This window comes from Epinephelus moara, chromosome 4, assembly GCF_006386435.1.
Source record: "Epinephelus moara isolate mb chromosome 4, YSFRI_EMoa_1.0, whole genome shotgun sequence".
Taxonomy (NCBI): domain Eukaryota; kingdom Metazoa; phylum Chordata; class Actinopteri; order Perciformes; family Serranidae; genus Epinephelus; species Epinephelus moara.
The window spans coordinates 31,904,305-31,914,400 of NC_065509.1; positions in this window are offsets into that span (position 1 = coordinate 31,904,305).

Genomic DNA, 10,096 nt, shown 5'->3' on the forward strand with positions numbered 1-10,096 from the left:
AAGGTGGAGCTGTGAACACTGCAGTCTGATTGGTCAATAGAGGACGGTCACTCTGCTCAGAGCTGAGTTGTGGCTGGTTTTGAGGCTCATGTAACCACTGTTTATACTGTGGAGAGTTTTATTAGTAAACTGTAACTATAAAATGAAAGGATGTTTTGTTGCCTCTTGCAGCAGCTGGAGTCTGAGAAAAATAAGTTAAATCACTGGGCCGACTGCCGGCGACTTTTAAGGTGGAACGTTAACTTGTAATGTTACTTATTGTATGAGTTGGTGACATGAATCCATCAACACACCTTAAATTTCACACAACTTTGACCATTTCTTTAGTTTTTATATGACATACACTTTTAGTAATGAGTGGCTCTTCAAGCATTTATATATATTAATTTTGACCGGGTTATGTTAACTGCAGATATCCCAATCCTCACTAGGAGGGCTACGGCAACACTAAACCCCTGAGCTTGCCTGAGAAGGACTAAATGCACCAATCCACTATTTCTAAATATCCCATGGAGAGAGACTCTCACTGCAGCCTGTTCTATTCTGTTCTGAAAATGTCGGCGGGCAGCCTCGTTCTGTGGATGATAAACAAGGTGCAGACTGATAAAGAAGGAAATACAGTGAGTGCTGGACGGAGCAGTGAGTGACAACAACCCCGCCCACATTTAAGAGTACTGTTTGCAGTGGAAACACTAGGGTCTAGTTACCATGTCTGAAGGGTTACTTTTGGTTCCAAAGGTACCATACTGAAAGTGTTTGGTGAAAACTGGACTTTTGATACTTTTTGCAAAATATGGTGTCAGTTTCATCATGACATTCTGTTAGAGTACATGTACCTTCAGGAGTTAATGCTACCTGCCCATTAATACTTCTCATCACGAGTGTATAAGACAAGAAATCATAGCTATTGTGAAAATACACACATAATTTCATCATAGTTTATATTTCCTTACACACAAAGTGGGGACTACTCACATATTTGATCTATTTAAACATGAATCTGGCTTCCTAAAACATGTATCCAACTTCCTTTTCGTGGCCAACCGCTTCAGGACGGTGTCACTATCCGTTGTCTTTGTTTCATATTTTATGTTAATTTAATTAAATACAGTAAAGTCTAACTCAGTATCAGTTTTATTTTGTGGATCTGAATAAATGCTGCCATTGTAGCTGGGGACGCCATCAGGCTGAACCATTGGCCTGTAAGAGATAGCCCTGAGAAGAAGGTCTGACCCCACCCACCTGGGACACTCTGACCACAGGATTAAACAGGATTCATCACTGTCCTGCATCATGAGGGATTTGTATCAGTGTGAGTTTGTGTGTGTTCACTCTGTCCTCTCTCTTTGTGTGTGTGTGTGTGTGTGCGTTCACCTCCCCGCCCTCAACACTGATGCAATCAGCTGCTGTCATCACTCATACCAGCGGCCATGAAATGTCTGTCCGCACCATGCACCTTTGTGTGTGTGTGTTTGTGTGTATACAGTATGTTCATACCTGTGTATCCATATTTGTGTGTTTACATGAGTATGAGCATGTACATCTGTAAAATGGTGCCTGATGGAGAAATGTGAAATCTGGGTCACATAAAGAAATCTAAACCTTTCCAGTCCTTCCTTTGGTCCTCTGGTTATACAGTGAACGACAGTAGGACATGACGCCAGCTACCATTCACAGCAACTGTGACAGATTAAGATGTGTGTGACCCCTGCAGGACACTGGCGCTGTGAGAATCCATCTTCAGCCATTTTGATCTCAGGATAAAAGACATCGGTGAGCTGTCTGTTCCAGTCTTCAGCCGAGGTGACTGATAATCAGTCGGACGTCTGTTGTCTTCATCCATTAGATCACTTCAGCCTCACTGGATACCACGGGAGAGAAAGACACTGAAGTTAAATAAATACAGAGGATTTCAGCCAAAAGGAATCTGTCTTGAAATGATGATGAAAATGACATCATTTGTCATTTTTAATAAGTCAAAGATGGTGCTGGTTTCGAGAAAGGTTGATTTTATGATCACTTGAGGACACTGTGAACATCTCAACCGTTGCATTTAGTTATATGTTTATACATAAAAGGACATAAAAGGATAGTTGTATCAACATTTCTTACAGATGCTACCAGGAGGGTGGAGACAATTTCTCTAACAAATAATCAGTTATGACATTTGGAAAGCCCTGGAGCCGCTTTTCCAGCCTTTTTTTCTGTCTGATGTTCTCTTACAGGTCTATCAAATGAAGTCGAGTACCTCCTCATCCACACAACGCATTTATGTTCATTTGACATTAGATATTTAAATGTAGTGTGTAGGATTTGGGGGGATATATTGGTGGAAATGAAATATAATGTTCATAAATATGTTTTTATTAGTGAATAATCAACTAAAAATAAGAAGTGTTGTGTTTTTCTTACCTTAAAATGAGCCATTGATATCTACATGGAGCAGATCGTCTTTCACGGAGTGTGCCATTTTATTTCAACAGTAGCCCAGAATGGAAAAGGGCAAGATGCCTGCCAGGCTGACGACCACTGTTTGAGACCAACAAACAACAAAACCGGTTGTTTTTCAGCGAGTCATCCCTGCGTCTTCCAGCGGCTTTTTAGCCATCAAATGTGGTGTTTTTTAGGCGAACCATCGCTGTGTTTTACTGGGGACTGTGTCACAAAAAGCAATTGTTTTTTGCCAAAACATCGCTGCGTTTCCTGCTGGGATTGTGCCACCAAAACCAGGTATTTTAAGCCAAAATATGATCTTTTCCTGACCATAGCCAATTTCTTTTGCCTAAACCTAAGCACACATTAATCACCACAATATTAAAATGTAAAGTTTCAACATACCTGCTACATAATAACTTACAAATATAATGTGTCTGTAATGTGCAGACACGTAAAATGTCAACATTTTTTCTGGCGATTGGGTTGTGTGTTGAGGAGTTACACATGACTCAAATTGGTGGTAAATGATAAGCATCAACCTATTTTAGCTCCTCTTTCCATGTACCCGTTGTAACAGCTGAAGTACACCTAGTTGAGAATCACTGCCTTCAGGCTTTACTTGAAATAAACGCGTCAGATGAGGCAACACTCACTTATGACCCCCACAAAAGGCTGGTGAGCCAGCTCGTTCTCATTCCGAAGTTGTCAAATACCGTCGCTTTGTCAGTGATTTCGGCGTCAGTCACCTGACGCCAAAAGCCACCTTTTGAGTTGGTATGATTCGTGGCCAGACATAACTTTTGGTGTTGTTGTAATACGCTGCCGGTCGGCCGTACAGCACCTGTCACAGATGTAACCAATTCATTAAAGCAAAAGGATCTATCTAACAGATTTAAACAATCCTAAAGATCCACTGTATCAATTTGTTTCCTGAAAAACAGAGACTATTCAAAACTGTTTTAATTTAGTGCTAAAATAAAATAACAGAAAACCTAACAAATCAAATCATTTTGCCAGCCTGAGGCATCACTATGACTTTCAGAAAAGATCAATATCATTTGTCAATAAACACGTTGTATTTGGACACTTTGCAGAATAAAAAGATTTTTCCTTTATCTGATAAGACAGCTGTTTTGTGTAAGTCAATGTCAGAATAGTTCGGCTACGCTGCCGGCACCTCTCCTCTCTAATTCTTTCAACCTGGCTGGATTCATCGCAAAGAAAAGGACTACGTCTGGTTACATAAACCTGGACTCCATTTGTCTCAGCGGCCTAACCTGCACAGTAATGTGATGTAATGGCTTTTAGTGGACTTGGCAGCAGCGAAAGTGCAGACCTAATTCACAGGGAAATAGTTTACCCTAAAGTCAAACATGGCAGACGGTGTGTGAAGTGTGTTGGGGCTGTTTAGTTTGGAATGATATGTGGTCAAAGTGTGGGAAGGGAAAAGGGAGGGAATATTGGTGAGACGAGTGATGTGCGTTGTCAGCCAGACTGAGTGTCTCAATATATAAATACAGGCTGTAGTCTGTAACTAAAACACACACAAACTAAACAGGTTGATTATAACCACCAGTTTATAAACTGTCTCTGCATGCAAATACAGCTGCTGCAAAACAGCTCAACAAGGCTACAAGTTCAGTGTGAAAGGAAATGTTTCAATAATTTAATTATCACTGACACAGAGGCAGCTTGTACATGATGTTAGAGATACTGTTAAAACCTTGACCTTTGGAAAAAGAGTACCTGCTTCCTTTTTTTTGTGCCACATGACGCGATCCACAGATTTCTACAGATTTCTTAAAATCTTGGTGGCACACAGTACTCTGAAATGAAACATTTACCTTTTGAAAACTGTGATACAGCTTAACGTAAAATGTTAAACCTGGAGTCTGGGACGTTTACATATAAATGAACATCCATTACATTCAAGCCCTTACCAAACAATGTTCAAAACAATCGATGCTCTCTCAATATCACGTTTACAACAATACAATGCTTGGTTATTTACGCAACCTACCTACCTCTTGAAAGCTGGCTCACAAAAAGAAACACAAAAGTAGCACCCAGAACCCCACCTTGCGTTTTCCGGGCGGTTAATGACACGCCATGTGTGTGCCCCTAAGCCTATCGCTGCCAGGAAAAGCTTTCTGTATTTCGCAGTACACTAGAGTTGTGGTAACTTTCCCGTCCTAGTGCACAGAAGTGATACGTTTACTGTCAACCAGGAGTATAGAGGAATAATCTGTGGTGGAAAATGCTACAGCTATTAAAGACACTTAGCATTCAGAGAAAGAATTAGAAGTCAAAAAAAGACTTAAAGAGAGCTCCTGGGGGTGGGGAGAGATTCATTGAGCTCACCTGCAGACATACGTCATAAGGAGGTGTCGACAGTGTGTTATTACTGTCACTGCCAGAGGGCGGAGACAAAAGTTTCACAGTGCAGCTTTAAATTAAAACGTAAACTGAAGCAAATCATTGGTTGGTTTGAGGAACGATGGAAAACGTCTCTGCTTTGTGATCTGCGTTCCAAAACAGTCCACAATAAATAACATATTTTTTAAATTCATATTAAAATAATATAGTTAAGCGAATGATCCATTTAAAACAAACTGTATTTACATTTTGCTTGAGCAGTAAATTCCAAATCGTCCAAACCTGCAACAGCTACATATTACAGATAAAATATCAACACTTTTGTTAGAATTAAAAAGATGTAATAACACATGTAAAACTGAACCAAGACTTTTAAATCTCTAAACATGAATTTTTCTGTGTTCTTATTAAAGATGGATTTCCTCTGGACATCGAGGCTTGGACCTCAGGGGGTCGACACCTGTTATTACTGTCTGTCCACTGTGTCATTTGAAGTCTGGGAATTTCAGCTAATCCTCACGTCTGGGGGCAGTTTGGGGGTTAAGATTAGAGGCGTGGGTGTGGGAAAGGGATTTTAGCAAACAAGAACTCCTCATAAGTAAAATTATATAAACCTGGTTGTTTGGCAGAAAAGCATTAAAATAAATTATGGGGCTTTTAAGATCAGCGTTAAGTACCATGCCTATAAATAAAACCCTTAATTAACTGACTTTGAATAAATGAAACTCTGTCTTAACGAATCGCGTATTAAACCATGGAAACATGTACAACCATATAACATGAGTTCTAAATGAAATGTTGGATTTATCTACAAGACCTTCCTTTTTTCCAAACATATTTTTTTGCATATTAGCTTCAGGTCAACACCCAGCATCTGTTGTAGAGTTCTACTTTGCATTTCACTTATTTGCATGTTCGTTGGGGTTCTCTCAGGTGCCTCTGTTCCCTCCAATAGTCCAAAGACAGTGAGAGAAAGACAACTTTGAGATTTGCATGCAGACAGGTGCTGGAGGTAATTGCAGAAAATAATGACGGTTTCTAGGTGTTTAGGTAATGCAGGCATGTAGGGACACTGCGTACAGACAGGTGTGCAGATGCTGGGAAGTAATTGCTGGTAATAATGGGAAGCTAAGCAGTGGCTGTGTTTTGCTGTTTCCCCTAATCAGATTATTCCAGAAGGAATAAATAAACCAGTGAAACCAGAATATTCCAGTATGTACAGTTTACCATCATTGATTCTGCAGATACTGAAAAGTGTGTGCAGGTCTGTGAGTAGCTGAGCAGCCAGTAAACACAGAAAAATGGACAGACAGACAGAAAGGTATGCAAAAAGGTGCGTAGAGGCAGAGAGACAGGCAGGTGTGAGAGGATAATACCTCTCAGGTGACTGAGGTCGGGTGGAGGGCGAGGCTAACTCCCCCTGGCAGGGATGTAATTGCTGTTTAAACTGTCATGTTCACATCATGCTGTTTTCATAAGTGTACAGCCATCAGGATAAATAGTGGTGGCAGGGTGGGTTTGATTGGAGGTTGGATCTTTTTCTTATTTTCCTCCAGGGTGCAATTTCTCTGCCTCTTGTGGTAATTTCCATTTGAGTCACCATCACTTTGAATATTTACTGACATTATATGCAACTGTGCAGCCTCTATAATTCACTTGGCACACAGTTTATACACTCACACGACTACATATCAAACATCTGAAAGACCAGACATTAACATTTCCATTTAAAATCATGAGGAAGTCAAAACTGACTCCAGCTCAGTACTATGTGAGGCCTGACATTAAAAAGCCCTGAGTTATATTTTTATAGCTTGTTCTCATTTCCCAGGGCGTCAAATACAGCAGCCTGTTGTACGGGTTTACACTGAAGTTAGCTGAAAGACCAGTACATTTCATATAGACACTGAGGGGTGCCTCATGTGTCTGAGATGCTGACAGCTGCTGACAATGTTTTCAATTTTTTGTTTTTGTTTAAACCATTTTTAACCAGGCAAGTCCCATTGAGATTAACGATCTCTTTTACAAGGGAGACCTGGTCAAGACAGCAGCATACAAAAAAGTTATAGACAAACAACAACATAATAAAAAACAGACAACATATAAAAAACCCCCATCATATTTCATGTTTTATTATATCTTTTATATCAATCTATTTTAATGTTTTTTTCTTTTTAATATCAAAGGGACTTACCTGGTTAAAAATGGGTTGAAAAAAATGTCGTCAGCCGTCAGCATCTTACACATGAGTGTCTGTATGTACTGGCCTTTCAGGGGCACTGGATGGGTCAATCAAACACAGGACTTTGACCCAGGAGACTGGGGTATGTGTCTTGTTTTAAACTTTGTGGTTAAGTATATGTTAACTTTAATGTTAAAGTTAGTCATGTGACATTAGGGCTGGGCGATATGGCTTAAAAATTATTGATATTTTTAGCCTATATCCTGATACATGACATATATCTCAATATTTAGAAATATCCTCTAAACGAATGTAGACGACTAAAATACAGACTTACTGAACGAACTACAGTTACAATAAAGTTAAATAAAGTTTAAAAAATACTGTTCCAATAAAGATAAATAAAATACTGCTGTAATTAAGTTAAATAAAGTATGTTGTTATATTTGAAAAAATCAAAGCGGAACCACTTGTGCTTTTACTTTGAAGCACCTGGCTCGTCTCGAACTGGAAGTGTTGATGTTTTTGATGTAAACTTGAAGATTCCAGTCAATTAGCAGAAACTTAATTGTTGCTGCTGCGCCTTTCAACATGAGGATTTACTCACTGTGAGCTGGAAACACATTAACAGCTCTCTAGTTCATATATTAATAGTCGTTTTAAGTTGCACTGATACAACATGGTCAAGAAATGTGATTAGATAGTCGCAGTTTGAAGCCCTGCACGTACAAAGACACGTTTCTTTTGTATATTAATAATATGAGCAAGTCGCAGTGAAGCTGCACGGTTGCTAAATGCAATAGCGGCCTGGAGCCCTGCAGAAAATGTGTATATTAATCGGTGTCAGTTATAGGCCAAATAAGTAACAACTGCATATTGGATATCAGCAAAAAATCCAGTAATGTGCATCCCTAAAAAAGACTATCCTTTCTTAAACAGTCTCCAGTCTAAGTGAATATTATACACAGACTACACACAGCGACATAAAATTACCTGCTGGGACATGAAAAGACCAGAGACGACAAACATACCATCAGTTGTAGCTTGTTTAGATTTGCACGTCTTCTACAAGACAAACTGTTCATAAATTCAACGTGGTCTCTAGACAGTGAGCAGTTATACAGAGAGAGCTTGTATGTGTGTGTATGTAGAGAATCCTTCTTGAAATCCCTTATATCCACATCAGTTAGCACGTAAACAGACAGGCCATTAGTGCTCAGCAGAGACTCTCACTGTCGATCTGTTGTGACATATATCTCTGTAGGAAAGTATGTGAGTGCACATAATGTCCGCAGGGCTGAAGGTACGTGAGAGCTCACCATGGTGAAACAATAGAAACATTGTGTTTTGTAGAGATACATTAGACACAGAGCCAGGATAGGTAGGAGCTACAACAAACTGGAATCACTGAAAATACCTCTTACATTGATATACAGGGTGTATACGTGTATAGTCAGTGGAACAGAAAGGAGGAAACACAGTAAGATTGTAACTCTCAGGGGGTTTTGAGCTCAGTGATACTCAGTGGAGCTAAACACCAAAAAGGTTTAAGACTGGTAAAGTATACTCTGTGAACAGAGTCGCAAAGTCTGTAGCTTGTGTTAAACTGAAACACAGTGGATGAAAAATGTGTGTAAAACTGGATTTAAAAAAACATGAGGATGAATAGAAATAAGAATAAAGTGATTTCTAAATTAAGGACTTGACTAAAAAAGTAATCAATCATCAGTTAATTAACCCCATGGGCCAGAATGACACATAGTGCGTCCAAATTCACACCTGTTCTTCTCTATTGATTTCATTTGTCATAGCGAGAAGCCATGCATATCACGTGAAACAGTGGAACCGGTACTTTGCGACAAGACCAAGCACTTGTCGGTAGTCCAATGTTTTCACAGAGAAAAAAAAAAAAAAAGATAAAGTTACACTAAAATTATGTATAACAGAGTTTTCATACAGCTTTGCACACACTTTACTCTTGGATGGATTGCTGCAAATGCAGAGTCGCACAGAAATGCCACGCATATCACATGAAAGAGCAGGACCAGAGCTTTCCAGTGATACCACACACATCATTGTGCTGTCATCCCATCACGCTATAAATCCAGATCAATTGTCTACAAAATAAAAACCTGACGAATTTCTTTACAATCCATTATACAGATCTTGTTATCAGTCACTTCATATAGCGAGGAATAATATTATTATTATTTTTCTATTATCTTTAAATATTGCATGTTTCTTTCAGATAAAACACATTTTTGACTTGTGAATGAGTCAATGGAATTTCTTGCAATAATGAAAAAATACTGGCAATCATGTCCGCCTGGCACAAACCACATGTTCTGGACAGCTGTGAAGTGACAGAATGTCCGACCATCATGGTTCTTATATTGCCAGATTCCAGAGAGTCTCCCCTCTTCATATATGGCAGAATATGTCAACTTCCAACTTGCTATGGTGAGATACATGTAAAAATGTAGGAATTTAGTCACACAGATTTTTTCCCCTCATTGATATGAAAATGAATATAAAATACAGGCACATAGAAGGACATGGAATGATAGCAAATCTGGATAGCCCAGATGGGCATGTGTATGTAGCCTTTATAATGACTGTGATATGAGCTTTAAAGTAAAGGCAGGAAAAATACCCCCAAAAGGCCTAGGGTCCAAAGGGTTAAAGGAATAATTTGACATTTCTGGAAAGACACACAGTCACTTTCCACTGTCATATCTGTCAATTAAATATGGGGCTACTCGATGCAGCTGGTTAGCATAGCTTAGCATAAAGACTGAAAACAGGAGGAAACAACTAGAATGGCTATTTCCAAATGTACCAATATCCTCTTACTAGCACATCTAAAGCCAACCCAATCGCCAGTCTATATGCTGGCATTTTAGGTTTCTGCAAACCACGGTTAGGTTATATTTGTATATGTAGCGGATATGTTTCTTTGTGTTTCAACAATGCTGTGGTTAAAGTGTGGTTAGGTTAGAGCGCTAAAAAGCACCCCTGTTTGGTGCCTAAACAGCTGCTGGAAACACAGCAATGACTCACCAAACAACAAACTGTTCTGTTAGTTGTTGGTTTGAACAGCTG